Source organism: Cupressus sempervirens, chromosome 3 (genome assembly GCF_028749045.1).
Source record: "Cupressus sempervirens isolate cs-2001-9-10 chromosome 3, ASM2874904v1, whole genome shotgun sequence".
NCBI lineage: Eukaryota > Viridiplantae > Streptophyta > Pinopsida > Cupressales > Cupressaceae > Cupressus > Cupressus sempervirens.
In genome coordinates, this window is record NC_143120.1 from 257,679,052 (window position 1) to 257,696,785 (window position 17,734).

Below are 17,734 nucleotides of genomic sequence, written 5' to 3' on the forward strand. Positions count from 1 at the left end.
TAGGTCACCTTGTAACCCCCTTTGACCCATATTACCCATTCAACTATGTTCCTAGAGGTCGTAGGACCCCTAGGGACATATGTCATCATTTAATGGGTCAGACCCATATTACCCATTCGAATATGTCCCTATGAGTCCGAGGATCCCTAGAGACATATGTCATTGTTTAATGGGTCAAAGATGGTCATAGGTCACCCTATGACCCCCTTTGACCCATATGAACGATTTGAATGTGTCCCTAGTGGTCTTAGGACCCCTAGAGACATACGTTGTCATTTAATGGGTCAAAGGGGGTCATAGGTCAACCTATGACCCTCTTTGACATATATGAATGATTCAAATATGTCCAAAGGGGTTATAAGACCCTTAGTGACATATGTCGTCATTTAATGTGTCAAAGAGGGTCATAGATGACCTATGAACCCCTTTGACGCATATGAACGATTTGAATATGTCTCTAGGGTTCTAAGACCTCTAGAGACATATGTCTTTGCTTAATGGGTGAGAGGGGGTCATAGGTCACCCTATGACCCCCTCTAACCCATATGACCCATTCGAATATGTCCTTTGGGGTCCTAGGACCCCTAGGAACATATGTCATAATTTAACGGGTCAAAGAGGGTCATAGGTCACCCTATGACCCCCTTTGACCCATATTACCCATTTGAAAATGTCCATAGGGGTCCTTGGACCCCTAGGGACATATGTCGTCCTTTAATAGGTGAAAGGGCCTTTGAGCCATATTAACGATTCGAATATGTCACTAAGGGTCCTAAGACCCCTAGGGACATATGTCAACTTTTAATGGGTCAAAGGGGGTCATAGGTCACCCTATGGCACCCTTTGACCCATATGAACGATTTGAATATGTCCTTAGGGGTCCTAGGACTCCTAGGGACATATGTCATCATTTAATGGGTCAAAGTGAGTCATAGGTCACCCTATGACCCCCTTTGACCCATATTAACTATTTGAATATGTCCTTAGGGGTTCTAGGACCCCTAGAGAGATATGTCATCATTTAATAGGTCAAAGAGGGTGATAGGTCACCCTATGACTCCCTTTGACCCATAGTACCCATTCGAATATGTTCCTAGGGGTCGTAGGACCCCTAGGGACATATGTCATCATTTAATGGGTCAAAGGGACCTATGATCCCCTTTGACCCATATTACCTATTTGAATATGTCCCTAGGGGTTCGAGGACCCCTAGAGACATATGCCATCATTTAATGGGTCAAAGAGGGTGATAGGTCACCCTATGACCCCCTTTGACCCATATGAATGATTTGAATATGTCCCTAGGGGTCCTAGGACTCCTAGAGACATATGTCATCATTTAATGGGTCAAAGGGGGGTCATAGATCAACCTATGACCTCCTTTGACCCATATGAACTATTCAAATATGTCCCTAGGGGTTCTAGGACCCCTAAGGACATATGTCGTCGTGTAATGGGTCAAAGGAGGTCATAGGTCACCTATGACCCCCTTTGACCCATATGAATGATTCAAATATGTCGCTAGGTGTTCTAGGACCCCTAGAGACATATGTTGTTGTTTAATGGGTCAAAGGAGGTCATCGGTCACCTATGACCCCCTTTGACCCATCTGAACAATTCGAATATGTCCCTAAGGGTCCTAGGACCCCTAGAGACATATGTCATCGCTTAATGGGTCAAAGAGGGTCATAGGTCACCCTATGACCCCTTTTGACCCATATGACCCATTCAAATATGTCCCTAGGGGTCTTAGGACCCCTACGGACATATGTCATCATTTTATGGATCAAAGAGCGTCATAGGTCACCCTATGACCCTCTTTGACCCATGTTACCTATTTGAATATGTCCATAGAGGTCTTAGGACTCCTAGGGACATATGTCATCATTTAATGGGTTAAAGGGGGTCATAGGGTGGCCTATGACTCCATTTGACCCATATGAACGATTCGAATATGTCCCTAGGGGTCTTAGGACCCCTAGGGACATATGTCGTCCTCTAATAGGTCAAAGGGGGTCATAGGTCACCTTATGGCCCCCTTTGACTCATATGAACGATTCGAATATGTGCTTAGGAGTCCTAAGACTCTAAGGACATATGTCGTCGTTTAATAGGTCAAAGGACCTATGAACCCCTTTGACCTATATTACCCATTCGAATATGTCCTTAGGGGTTCTAGGACCCCTAGAGATATATGTTGTCATTTAATGGGTCAAAGAGGGTGATAGGTCACCCTATGATCCCTTTTGACCCATAGTACCTATTTGAATATGTCCCTAGGGGTCGTAGGACCACTAGGGACATATGTCATCATTTAATGGGTCAAAAGGACCTATGACCCCCTTTGACCCATATTACCCATTCGAATATGTCCTTACGGGTCCTAAGACCCCTAGAGACATATGTCATCGTTTAATGGGTCAAAGGGGGTCGTAGGACCACTAGGGACATATGTCATGATTTAATGGGTCAAAAGGACCTATGACCCCCTTTGACCCATATTACCCATTCGAATATGTCCTTACGGGTCCTAAGACCCCTAGAGACATATGTTCTCATTTAATGGGTCAAAAGGGGTCATAGGTCACCCTATGACCCCTTTTGACCCATATTAACAATTGTAATATGTCCCTAGGGTTCGGACCCCTAGGGACATATGTCATCGTTTAATGCATCAAAAGGGTTCAATGGTTTATCTATGACCCCCTTTGACTCATATATATATTAATAATATACATATATATTAATAACATATATATATATATTATGTTATTATATTTAATAAAAATATTACGTTATTATATTTAATAAAAATATTACGTTATATATATATATTAATAACATACATATTAATATAATAATATATATAATACATATTATATATTTATATTTAATATATTACGTTATTATATATATATTAATAACATACATATTAATATAATAATATATAATAAGTATTATATATATATAAATTATGTTATTATATTTAGTAAAAATAATAACAATATAAATTATATTTATAGATTGTAATAAGATTAATATAATATATTATTATATATTACTAGATTATATCTTATATCTTTACATTACGTTATTATATATATATAATATATTAAAATACGTCTTTACATAGTAATATAAGTGAAATAATTTATAAATAATAAGTTATAACGTTTAAACCTAATTTTTCCTCCAAAATGGGTTAGGATTTGAAATTTTCCACTCGGAGCATATCAGATATTTGATTCTGGATCGGATATCCGATTAGGCTTGGTATTTACCAAGCCTACCCGATCAACCCAAAAGACGTGTTTAAAGAGGGTTTTAGTGATACTCGGACTTCGGTTAACCGTTTGACAATGTTATTTTGATCGAAATTGAATGAAATGAAAAGGGTTTTTTAATATTGCTCTCTAGATTCCATCAATATAATTTCTATCAAATTCTGAGTCGATAAGTATTCATTAGTTAATTGTCAATGAAGATTATTGTAAAGTGCTGATTGACATACTGATTGAAAAATAGCTATAACTTTCAAACGGAATAACATTTTTTAAATCTAAAAGTTGTGTCACATTCTATATTTCGCCTAGTATAAGAAAAAAAAATTAAATTAAATTTGGTAAAATTTTCTATTAGTTAGGGTGGTCAGACATGAGACTTTTTTTTTTCGAAAAAGTTTTGGTATAAAATTCATATTTAATTATTTATTTGGAATAAAAATACGAAAAAATATGCGTCACATCTAGGAATGAGTCTAATTTTCATATCTATAATTATATTAAAAAAATATTATGATTTGATTTTGATTAAGGTGGTTAGACATACACTTACTTTTTATTTTCGCCCTGAAATTTTCTTAGTACTGCATTAAAATTCAAACTTTTGACCAATTAATTTTATTTTTCTCTTGATAAGGCCTAGTATTTTAGAAACTACATTCAATTTCTTATAGATTATTTTCTTACAACTTTTTGATATAAATTCCATAACCACTTCAAAATTATGTGTCAAGTTGACATAAACCCGATTTGCTAATTTTTCACTGCCACTTAAGGCCATAGTTTGGTACACCATGATCCTGCACATACCCTATTACTCTCACATTTTTCTTTTTTACCTTCATTAATTCTTCCTCTAAATTATTGGTATTCTCCTTTTTAACTCTTCCATATTTTCCCATTGAGATTAAACTCTCTCTTTTGTCAATTTTGTTACAATATCTCAAATCATTAAAAAAACACATTTACCAAACAAGTATTGTTTTATTAACTATAACCTTTCAATCCAAACTAACCATTAAACTACACTCTTCTATTTTTTATTTTGATTATTGTAAAATATGCAATTCTTAAAATTGCCATCAAATTTCATGCTTACCTTGATTAATTTTTTTATGACACTACTAGCAGCAATTTGCAAACTCTGATCTCTTTCAACCTTGGTCAGGAGGTAAAGACTTCAATCTCATACTGAAGACACAACCTTTTTTTTTCTTCTTCAGAGCTATAGTTTCTTTCATAAGACAATAGGAATCCTTACAAACTGGCTACTCCAAAACAATGCTTTCTCTTTCAGCATTTTTCTTCTTTGCACAAATTTCTTTACAACTAGCAATCTAGTCATTAAAGAACTTTAGATATGCAAACAAATCAAAACTTTACATTATAACAAAAAATAGCACAACCCATGAATCGTAATGTGCTTGAATACCATGTTGAACTAAATAAAATAGAGTAGCAAAACAAGATTAAACATATCAAATATTTTTGCTTCAACATATCAAATATGCACATTTATTATTAAAGAACTATATTTTTTCTTCATACATTTACAACTGAGAGGAATGCTCTATTTACAGAGCTTATACATATTTCTAGAGACTTGTTGAGAAGCTTCAAGAAAGGAATCATTCTAGAGATTTCTATATATTTTTAAAGTTACATATTACTCAAAGAAAGAAGCTTCATGAGGTAAGTAGAAAGTTCTGGAGTATGCATTAAATGCATTCCTACCACTGAGTAAATAAACATTATTCCAATAGTTATACTCAAGACAAGTCGAGGGATCTAAGAATGGCAATGTTCAGATTGTGTGTCTTTTTTAGAAGAGAAGCCACGCTCACCATGTGAGCGACTGCATCATGAATGTCATAGCCATCCTCTAGTTTTAAGATGTCAAATGATGCACTTTGGCTCTAGCGATGCTTAGTAGAAACAAGAGTTGCACTGTAACTAGAGTCCCTGTCAGATGTAAAAAAGGAAAAAGATTTTATGAGAAGAATAAGTTGGAGGTTTGGTGTATAAAGACAAGGTTACATAATTTTTACAAGTAAATGTTACCATCTATCAAGAAACATCTAAATACACTAAAGAACTAGGAGGCATGGAACCCCAAAATAACCAGGGATGAATAGCCACATGTGTAAATTCAATTTTCCTTGTTCCATAGGTCAATTCAAGGGAATCGATGCCTAGAAGCATGGTTGGAATCAATGTTACATAGATGATATGGATTGCTTACACAAAGGAAATTTTTATCACCAACCTCATTATACCAAAAGAAAGAAAAAGTTGAGAATGAGTAACTAGACAAGTACCAAAAAGAAAGCTAACAATAACTAGATAAGTGCAACGATATTCAGACAACCATATGAAGTTGGATGCAATTTACAACAAACAACTTGCAAATTTTATAAAAATAATTGAGAGGCCTAGTAGAAATTTTGTTACCAAAAGACACTTGTATGAAATTAAAGTAGTATCATAATGAATTCATGTGTACTCAGTGTTAGAGAATGAAAAGCCATGAAGAATTTTATTTTTTTTGAAACTAATATAAAATTTAGGTTAAACTGGTGAAACAACAATTCGTAAAAAGATTTTTGCAAAAAAGTCTAGTTACAAATAAACACAATGAAAAGCCATGAAGAAATTTATTTTTATATAAAATGTAGGTTAAACTGGTGAAACCACAATTTGTAAAAGAACTTTTACAAAAATTTCTTGTTACAAATAAACATAAAAATCCTTGAAATTCAGCCCAAGATCAGTCTCAACATCATGACATTCTATCTTGCAAAACTTTCAAATATCAAGCTTATTTTTCAATGTAAGGAACTTCAAGTGTTTTTTAAGGCAAATCCATTGCAATTTGATGATAATTTAGAAAATGGAAAAAGGAAACCATAATAATACTTGATAAATAGAGGCATTTGACTATATAGAAGCATCAATGTGTTTAAACATGACATCTAAACTTCTTTACTTTCAAATATAATGAACTTCACCTCTAAATTTGCACACCACTATCAAAAACCATTATTCCTTGCAAAGGGAAACCTTCATTCTAACCCTTGAGACTACATTTCTTTAACACTCATATCAAATGGTCAAATATGCTCCTATGACTTGCACATTGTGCATTAAAATTTTCCAAGGTGGCTCTAGCTACAACATCAAATAAAACTCTCTATAGATGCCCATATTCTGTTTCAATCATTTCGTACTACTACACAAAGGAAGGGAGAAGGTTGGTAAAGCCTATGAAACTTGATTTTAAAATTGTCTAGTGCATTTTTAGGGTATTTTAATGTCTTTTTCCATAAATAATGCAATTACATGTTGAAATATGGAGATTTTCTTTCTAAAGGTTTTGACAAAAATAATCCATCCCACTATTCACGCTTATTTAAATTTTTCTTCAAACAAGTCAAAACACTATCAATTATCTAGTACCTTACATGCAGACTTGATTTTACATTTTGTATTCAATTTTTCTTGAGCATTTCAATCATTACATACACATATACAAGGAACAAAATATTAATAAAATGATACATCTCTTAAATTCCTTAAACTTTTGAATGCATGAATATAAGTTCATAACCATTTCTCATTCAAGCTTTAGTAAAAGAGATATTAGAGAAACAATAAGGGATGGTTATTTCACCACTTATTGAACTTTGTTTTACCCAAATTAATAGTGTGTTTAAAGGATACAATTTTTTGGGATCTCTATTCCCTTCATGGATCTAAATTTCTAAAATAGTTTCTACAATGATATAGTAGATTAGCATTTAAAATCTACCATACATCTTTCTAGATTCATAACAAATTATATCTATAAGTGCTTTAATTACAATTTGTGGTATATTTTTTCAATCCAAATTCAAACAAGATTAATCAAATTGAAAACAACTTACAATAGAATGCTCTAGTCTCTATCTAATGTACAACACTATTAGACTTTCATTTGGAATGCCATCTATAGTACTTTTTCCCCGTGCAAATGCCTATGTATTATAACGGTTTCTATTGAAAAATTATGTCATCCTTGAATTCTTTATTTTGAGGGTTCTCTCCATAGTGAACAAAGTATGCTAATACACAAGCCTCTGCCTCTGCCTTTGTGATTCTTTTCTGCACATACAAAGTTTAGTAAAATTGAAAGGAAAAACTTTCGATGGATAACAAAGACAATGTGGAAAAGTCTAGGAGGGAGAGTGATCCACTCTCAATCCCATTAAGAATACAAAGGGAGTTTTGTGTTTATAGACCTATAAAGGGAAATATTGAAGCTTGAACTACCTCAAAAGTTCCATCACTTTATATATCTAGAAGCATTTCTATGAATTGAACCTTTTTTTCAAAGGAATAGGATGAACTTGTCTTGTGCTTCTACTGGAATTTGCATGCTTGTGTTTGGGAGCCAACACCCAAGGGATGAAGGCAATTAATAGACAATTGAATAGCCATACTTGTATATTTGCAAATCAAGATCTAGTGACAGGTGTTAGCATTAACTAATAAGAATAATAGCATTAGCCTACAAAAGAGACACATCTCAAGCAAAGTGCAATCTGTCATGACATGGTATTTGCCAACTAGCTATCATTGTACATTTCCATTACTCTCCAAATTTTGTGTACAAAAAATTGAAAAGATGGCCCAAAAAAATTGGCTAGGCAAATCTGAGAATAGAAAATTTTGAAAGAATAAATTCATATTAATAGATAAAATTCTATAAACCATGGTATAGAGCTAATGGTACTTAATTGTTCACCATTTCCAATGTAGAAACTATTGCGACTTAAAAGCTCAAAAACTTTAGTCCTCGCCATAGATGGCAGGGACTAACAATCATTTTACTCTGGGTTTTCTATAGTGCTATATTTCTGAACAATCTAATCTTGTGGTAGTCACCACCTCAATAGGTTACTCATCCACCTCCATAGGAATTGTGGAAAACACAATACACAACTATTCCATATTCTTCCCTATTTGAGTCTAGAGGAACCAAATAGGGGAACCAGGAGGCAACAACCCTAAATTCATTTGAAATATCACCATGCTCACTACATGTGAGGAGTGGGGACAAACCATGAAAGATGAAGCATCACCAAACAACTCTAGCCCAGCCTTGCTCCAAGTTGGGCCAAGACCAAACCAAACAACAAAAAATAATGTCATTTTTTTAGCTTTCTTGTTTGGTGATTAACCAATCATGCACCACTATTGGGATATTTCATTAAGACTATGAGGACATTTTACCACAAGTATTGGTGTTTTTTGAGTGAGTGACTATTATACATGAACATAGCAAGTTATAGATGAACATTTTTAAATGACACTTTTGGACCACTTTGCAATCCACAGTCCCTATAGCGAGATCCATGAATACCCAAAAGATAAAAGTTTAGCTTAATGCTCTTCACTCATCTATGGAGATCCACCTAAAATAACTTATATTTTAAGGGTTCTAGGTGCACAAATTTAGCCCAGAAGACTACTGGAACTTTTCCCCTAGTATTTTCTTTTTCCCTATTTATTTACTACATTGAAATATTTTATAATATCATAAAAAGGTTTAGCCTTGATATACATGAAGCTTAAGATGAGGTTGATATGTATATTTTATATTATAATTATGAACTAATTTTTTTACAAAATAATATAAAGTTTATAGTATATTCATGTCAAAGGATTATCTTATCATAGGTGGATTTCTCTGTTGCTATTTTTCCTTTTACTTGTTTCTTTTAGTGAATTATTTTATTCTAATTTAATATGGTATATGGCATTGTGAGTAAAATAATATTATTATGAGCTCGTTGATTGGAGGATGGTGATCTTTGAAAGAGGAGCTAGTTTTGTCAAGTGCACTTCTTTAAATCACCACAACATATTAGAGACTCCACATTTTGTGATGGAAGAAATAGACCCTATATTGTAGAGGTCAGTAAGACAAATGTTCTCAACTCATAGATGACAATGGAATTTAATGGATTGCAAACTTTAAGTCTATACTAAGGTAACCAAAAGCATAATCATATTAATCGTTACGTCCTTGGGGCATCCTTCTCTCTCTTTTTTTTAGAATAGAAACAAATAATCAAACTATATAAATATGAATGATAAGTCATATTGATAAAGGGTCAATGATTATATAATAAAGCATTCAAATTACCTACGTCTTATCAATCATTACTAAATTTGTGGCCATTGAAACATATGTTGTATTGTTAAACTCAATAGCTCATATTTAAAATGAAATCTTATCAATTTGAAAGGAAGATTGTGATGTCAAACATTTAATTTAACATAACATCAAATGAAAAATTCATTTAATCTTAGAAATTGGGAAATAAGTTTATGTGCAAATTGAAAAATATTATGTATCTTGTAATCTACAACTTCTTTTTTAAAACAAAATTTTGTAAAGTTGTGCATACTTCTTTTATGTAAAGCATGTGGTTATGATGTTCAACCTTTAATTTGAGACAACATCAAATTAAAAGGAAAAATACATCTTATGAAACATGAACTAAGTTTGTGCACATTGAAAAATACACATGCTTCAATCTATAACATCATATTTCTGACAAAATAATATCAAGATGCACATACCTATTTTACATTAAGAGAATGATTGTGATATTATTTTTTAAAATTTTGAAATCTAAGATCAAATCAGTATGAAAAGTATAACTTATCCACCTTTAACTATATTTTTGCAGGTTTGAAAATACAATGTTTAGTTAAGTGTAGAACATCATATTTATAATGAAATTTTGTTAAGGTACACATACCTCTTTACTTGAAGAGGAAGGTTTTATATCCAACCTTCAATGTAACATAACATCAAATGAGTAGAAAAATATTCATCAAGTATGAAGCATGATCTAAGTTTATGTCAATTGAGAAGCATAATATGTAAACCAATCTAGAACTTTATATTACAATGAAACTTGTTGATATGCACACACCACATTTACATAAAGAGGATGGCAGTGTTATCCAACCTTTATTTTGAGATTATGTATAAAATGTGCAATTAAAGTATATCTTACCAACCATGAACTAGATGCTTTTGTAGAGTAAAGAATATGATGAGTAGTTGAACCTAGAACTTCATATCTACAATGAGATCTTGTCGAGATGCAAACAACTCCTTACCTAAAGAGTACTGTTGTTATATCCAATTGTGAATTTGAAATTACAAACTTGTTGAACATATCATTGATACACCTAAGGGCCATACACTTTGTGGTTGTATTATTTCTCCCATTATTTCATAAGAAACTTTAATGAATCATTATACAAATTTTTTTATCAGATTTTAAAGTACATTTTTTCTTACAAGTAAAATTATGTCCTATCTTACTTTTGAATGGGCACCAACAAAGTGTTAATTGCTATTTTATAATTAGTTTAACCCAAAGCATCAACTTTTTAATAGATGTCTCGATGCTGTCTTTTTAATGTCTTATTGTTGTTGTTATTTATGTTTGATGTTTTAGGGTTTTTTGCTCTAGCTTGTCTAGTTTTTTGGTGTTGATGCATAGTTTCTCATGGGCTTTCAATGCTTATTTGCTTGATACTTTGTAAAAGGTTTCAGGTCCTTTCAAAACCTATTTTTACTTAATCAAAACTATATAATAAAACTTTCTAGAATTTAAGACTTAGTAGGATCTTAAATAAAACTTTTAACAATTATACAAGACAAGCTCTCCTTAATTATCAATAGAATTTTTTTTATCAACCGTTATGTTATATTGAAAAGTTATACAAACAAAATAGATACTTCAACCTATTTATTTTACTATCTCATATTTATTCCATGAATACTCTTTCCCCTTCGTCTCAAATCAGATATTTATTTATTTTATTTTTTTCTTCAATAAATCACTGAAATAAGAAACTTTTGTACATAACTTCAATAAATCATAACAAAAATTAAAACATAAATAGAATTGGACAATATCTACCTTCTTCTTGACCTACTCATCAAATAATATTTATATGAAGAACATTGTTTTGATTAGTATTTTAGTAAGTTATCTAAATTACTCATGTCCATATTGATATGATGGCAGAAGAAAAACCAACCCTCCTAAGTATAGATCCATCCTTAAGCACAACCATATATATGGAAAGACCCTATGCTCAAAGCAATGCATACATTGAAACAAAGACAACTAAATCTTGCAAAACCAATATTTATAGTTTATGGCCTTTGATGAATGCTAGTCCCAGTTCATAGACTCCTACAATACTTGTGGGCAGATGAAGCGAGAAAGCAACTGGATCTCCTCATCTGCTTACCAAATGCTAAACAGGGCTCCCTCATTTACTCCTTCCTCACTCGTAAATGGCGATCCCTTTCATTTTCCTTCTTCCCCCTGCCCGAATGCAACATCTGTGGATGTGGGTCTGGACTCCTGTTGCTCAAAATTCCTTCGATGGCGACCACCTGGGTATGCAATCTTCTCACTAGAACATCATTCCTGCTTCCTGCACTATCATTTCCCCTCAATGTCTTGGCCAAATGGGTTCTACAGGAGTAGAACAGAGGAACTTTCAAGGTCCTTTTGGGGAAGAAATGTTGCGAGGGCACAATTGAAGTCGAGGGCTACGACTCTGTTTCAGATTTGTAGACCAAAATGGGGGATATGATTTGGGGATGAATTCAAAGATGGATAAAACAATGTTTTGCATTGGATTTGTGTTCTTGATCGGTGCGGATAATATGGTGGTGTTTGACAGTAAGAAGGGGCAGTGGAATTGGGTTGAGATGCCAGCGGGTGTGGTGACGAGGAATAACTTATGGCCTCACCTGGTTTCTAAGGGGTCTTCTCAATTGTTGGTGAGATTGGTTAAGCAAGCTGGTGGAGGAGCACCTTGGGCAAGGGCAAACTCTTAAAAGACATTTTGGTTTGTAAATGGTCTGCCCAACCATTTGTTGAATAATGACTAAGGATGAAGTCCTATGGTGTGAATAGCTAAAGTCTTGGTTGGAGTAATGATTTTGGTAATTGGGTTTTGGTAAGTCTAGAAATGCAAAAATTGTTCCAAAAGGGAAAAATGTCTTGAAGGGAGCAAAAAGTGTTTAGAAAGGGTCCTTACATGTTCTAGAGCCATTTTAGGAGGGTTGAAACCAAACTAGATAAGTATGGGGGGCTCAAATGCCAAATTGGCAAAAATTGTCGAAGTTGTTCATTGACAACTTTTTATTTTTGCAAAGTTGTAATGACAACTTTTTGCACCTTGGTGAAAAGGCATAAGGTGAACCTAGAAGTATACCTAAAGGTCTAAGTAGTTGGGGAGGCTATTTAAGCATAGGATAACTCCTTGGAAGGGGTTGGTTATGCCTTTGTATGGACAGTTGCTGAAACGAGGAGTAGTTGCTGATAGAAAACATGGTTTTAGATGTATTGATTGAAGATCTTGATTTTTTGGCTTATTGTTTTTGATGGGTTAGATTCTTTTGGTCATGTAATAACTCTATATAATCTTGATTTGGTCATTAGCTTTCATTTTATTAGGTTTATAAAATTATTTAGTTTCATTATTCCTGCTGGTTAGATTTGGCAAGGTCACACAAAAATGCCTAGAACTTGAGTTCCCATAGTTGAAACCCTATGGCCTTTGGGATCCAAGTAATATCCTATGTATATTATGTAAATATGAATTTTGGAGGTTGGGGAAGATTGTTTGTTTCTTTTGAAAGCAAGCCCTAGGCAAGCTAGTAGAAGCTTGGCAAGGCACATATATGCTTAGAGGAGAGAGATGAAAGAAGAAATGGATTGGTGTGTGCCAATGAAGGTTGGGTAATGATAGAGGGGAGTGTATAGTGTCATTGAACCAAAGGGGGAAGTCTATAGTGAAGTTTTATTTGTCTTATTAGTGAAATTGTTGTCATTGCCCTAGAAACCCTCAAAAATAGGGTTTTCTGGAATAACATTGTATGGACACGTTAAAGACCTAAGACATAGAAAATCCTTAAGTCTAGGTCAATATGAAATAATTTCTAATAGACATTTATAGGTTTTATTATGAAATTTTATGATTTATTGAAGAATCCTTGTTTCTAGGAGGGCTAATAAGGGCTAAAAGGAAAAAATAAGTAAGAATGGGTTTTGGGTGTGTGAAACCTAGCAAGATGGTGCAAAATGACTTGAAATGTGCCAAGAACCTCAAGATTAAGGCCTAAGCTTGGTTTTTCTGTACTAGAAGCATTTGGTGGAATTTCGGCTTGATAGGCCAAAATGTGCATAGTTGGGGTTTTAGAGTTAGAGGAGTGAAATTTGAATTGATAGGAGAGTTTCTTGGTGGAAGGGGGTTAGGAGAGAATCCTATAGGTTAGGGTTAGAGAATAAACCCTAAGAAGGCTAGGAAATAGCCTTGGTAGAACAAAAAGGCTCTAAGACGAAGAAGCTCCCAATCACGTGCCTATGCTTTGGAGGAGGTGATAATATAGGAGTTGTGTGCAAAGAATGTGAGGTTGAAGGAAAAGGGAAGAATGCTTGAATGGGTTTAGGGAAAATTACAAAGGAGGTGGATTGCATGCATGGGAGTTAGGGAAAATGTGTGTGTTAAGTTGTATGGGAGTTCAAAGACTGTGTTGTATAGATTGCATGAGGGGTCTTGGCAATGGCTGCCAAAGTGTTATATTGCTTTCATGATAAGCTTGACATTTCAATAGATCTACTATTTTCCTTCCTTGCATTCTTTGCTTCCTCCACTATGTTAAAACCCAGTTTCTACATTCATCAAGCTTATTCAATTGTTATCCATTTTCATGTCTTCAGCAAAAAAAATTAGTAAAATGAAGAATTGGATGCTTCTAAGCATCACTTATGTAGAAATACAAATTAAACAACTCTTCAATCTCAATTCTATAGGGTCCTTCTTTTAATCTTGACAAATTTTATGTATTATAATTTTATTTTTAAATGGAAAATTATTTGTTTTTAATTATCAAAGGACATAAAAATAGGTCAAACAAGTTATGAAAATTATAATATAAATATAAAAGTATTGATTATGTCTTATAATTTTATTAATTTTGTAAAATCTAAAATTTAATTCTAATCAACTTAACATCTTATATGCTAAGTCTTTGGAGGAATTTGCATATGAGATAAGAAAGGAAAGAGAACCAATATAGGGACAAGACATAAAGAAATATTTTGTTATCCATCTCAAAATATATTTAATTCCTTAAATATAAGAAAGGGTTTTTATCATAAATATTTTAATGTTTATTTAAAATGTTAACTAGAATAAGGTTGGAACATAATGTGAAACTTACATAAAGGTGCAATTTTATATAATTGTAGAAACAATAATGAAACATAAACAATGTTATTCTTTAAATGAAAACTTAATTGAAAGGAATAATAAAATAGTGAAAATAAGCTTATATCATAAATAAATAAATAAAATGAAAATAAGATTCATAGTATTCTGTATGAAAATTATAAGATTCTTTGTGTTGCTCTTTCAAGAACATTAGGGCTCCCCACACTTATCTCCACTTTTGCTATTTTCTTGTGATAACACACTCAATGCTCTTTTCTCTTTGGGGAACAAAATGTTTGTAAGCTATTTATGGAGAAGTGATATTTTGACAACATGAATTAAGGTACAATTATTAAATTAAATCTAAGAGAGTGGTTACTAATATTAAAATGAATAAAAAATAAAATGAATTCTTAGGTGGGATCGTATTGATGCAATAGCTATATATTTGATAATATTTAGTTAAACTAATTGTGACAAGGAATCACTTCTGCACTTCATGACTATCTCAATAAATTGTTTTGCTAGATTACATGAAATAAAAACTTTAAGCATGAAATCTAATACTTTTCAATTCTTGTAATTAGGTTAGTAAATCATTGACGAACATCTCACATGATTAAATTCTCCTAAGATCCATGAAATCTAGTATGATTTGGAGTGTACATAAAATAACATCACATGTTATGCCATTATTAGAAAGCTCATCAAGAGATGATTATGCCATAAAAAAAATCTTAACTAAGTGTCCCAAAATGATAGAATAAATGAGTATCTATAAGAAGTGAGACCCAACCTTTTTCTTAAAAATTAAGGTTTGTCATACCTAAAGAAAAAATTTGTGCTTATAGATAGAATCTAACAAATTCTATGGTTAAAATGGTCTTAAAAAACTTGACATTAGCAAAATATCGATAGGAAAATCTCTTATTTATTCAAGGTTTTTGTTTGAGATAAAACGTTAATAATTTGATTAATTTTAGTCTTTTTTTTTTTTTTTTTTTTGTATATGAAATAAGTTGATGTCTCCTCTTGATTCCAGTTCATCCACATACACATCTAATTATAGGTATTTCTTGGATTTCCCAACATATTATAAAGCATGTTTTATTGAGACTTTTGGTTTATCTATTAAATTGAATATTTATGAATAAGGGTAGTTTTTTCTTAAAATTTATGAAAAACTTGGTTTAACTATTTGATATAAAATATTTATAATTTTATTTAAATTTTCTATATTCTAAAACCACTTTTATAAGATACAAAATAAATAAAACTTTGTATTTATTATGGATGCCACAAAAGTTTAGAATAAAAAAATCATACATTTTGAAATACCATAGAAAAAGCATCTTTATATAGTCAATTGCTATAATATTTCATCAAAATTGATCATAAAACTAATTTTATCTAATTTGTATTAAGTATTAAAATGCCAATCTAGAAAATTCATCTATATTTTATGTACTATTTTAAAATTTCTAACATTCCAATGAAAGGCATAAACTTTACTTGATTTGTATTTTGATAGAGAAAATCAAATTGCTCCCAAACATGAGGTTTTCCCTTTAATATGCTACATACTTTGAAGTGTCTCTGTTACATCTAATGGAAACTTTCAAAGGTAAATGTTCTATCACTAATACATTAGGGGTGAATTTGCGACGTCAATTTGCGATGACGGGCAAATGTAATGTGTTTTTGGCTTCTTCTTTTTTAATTATAACCTAACAACATCACAATTGCAAAGATATAAGAAAAAAAAAATGCATTTGGTCATTATGCCCTCTAGAGCGCACAAAGGTTTTAGAAGGTTTTCGAAGTTTAGGTGAGGTTTTTTGTTTCCTTTTTCTCTTTTCTTCTATGATTCATAGTAACTAGCCCTTTCACTCGGGCAGGGTGCAAGTGTGTAGTCGATAGGGTAAGGTTTGAAATGTGGGATTAATTGATCCATTAAATAAGATAATGGACAATGAAAATAGCTGGTTATTTGATAGTTGTGCAACTTTTACCTCACATTGTAAAGTCTATAAATACATTGGCTTTGTCAAAATGAATCTAGCACTGTACGTGTATATCTGTAGCTGTCTACAAAAATTGTGATAAACATTGTGTTACAGGTTTTTCAAAGCCATGAGTCAGAAAATGAATTAAACAAATTTAGCTATGGATGTTTATTTTCCACTGAGGTATTTAAGAGCTACATTGCTTATGATGCTACTTGCCTTCCCACCAATCTTTCTCACCAAGTGTTATTGGGCCATTTTTGAGATACAACATGCATGCAATTTTACTCTGAAAACTCAAAGAAGCTAGGAGATTATTCTAATAGGAATAAAGCTTGCATGTTTCAAAGTCAAATGAACCATTTGGAAGGTAGAGAAAACTGTGTTGCAACTCAAACAAGAGGTAAGATTCTGCGTCTCTTGGTTTGCCTCAATTAGGCAATTGGATCGGTTTCTGGTAAATTTACCAGAAAACAAATTTGAGTGTGAAAGGCACCAAAATTGACAATAGATTTGTATGTGATATTGAAAATATATTTCATAATATTGGTGTTATATGCATGGATTTATGATCTGCAACAATCATAAAGTTTAAAACAATTTGTGTCGCCCTGATAAATTATGTAGAATTAGTTAGTGTAGAAATCAGAAGCAATAAAAAAGAAATGCCTTAAAATATTTTAAACTAAACAAAAGAATTCATTATTATCAACTTACTGCAATCCCGTCGAAACCCCCATCGAACCTATCCTAAATTTAAGAGTTTCCACTCTACAAAACCACCATAAAATGCTAATGAGAGCATACATTTGTTGCAGCTCCCATAGAGAAGAATATCAGAGTGATGGCAATAAAAGAGGTAAAAGGGTCACAGTACAACCTATAGTTGGAAGGTGTCATTAGACATTGTCTGCTAGCCATAGACAAATATGAAGATGAAGAGGAGGAAACTGTGTTTTGTGTAGTTTGATTAAGTCTAAAACTACCATGAGTCATGCTTGTAAGCACTAACTTCGGGCTCTTTATGTGGTTTTGGACAGTTCAGTCTTATTTTCTTCCTTAAAAAAACTAGAACCATTAGTATACTCTAAAAATATATCAAAAATCTATGGTAAAATTTCAACTCGAAGTGGTTCTAGCTTC

At 32.5% G+C, this 17,734-nt stretch overlaps 1 pseudogene; it reads left to right on the forward strand.

Moving 5' to 3' along the window:
* Nucleotides 1-11,524: 11,524 nt before the first annotated feature.
* Nucleotides 11,525-13,986, forward strand: LOC149565856 (uncharacterized; annotated as a pseudogene).
* The last annotated feature ends 3,748 nt before the right edge of the window (nucleotides 13,987-17,734 follow it).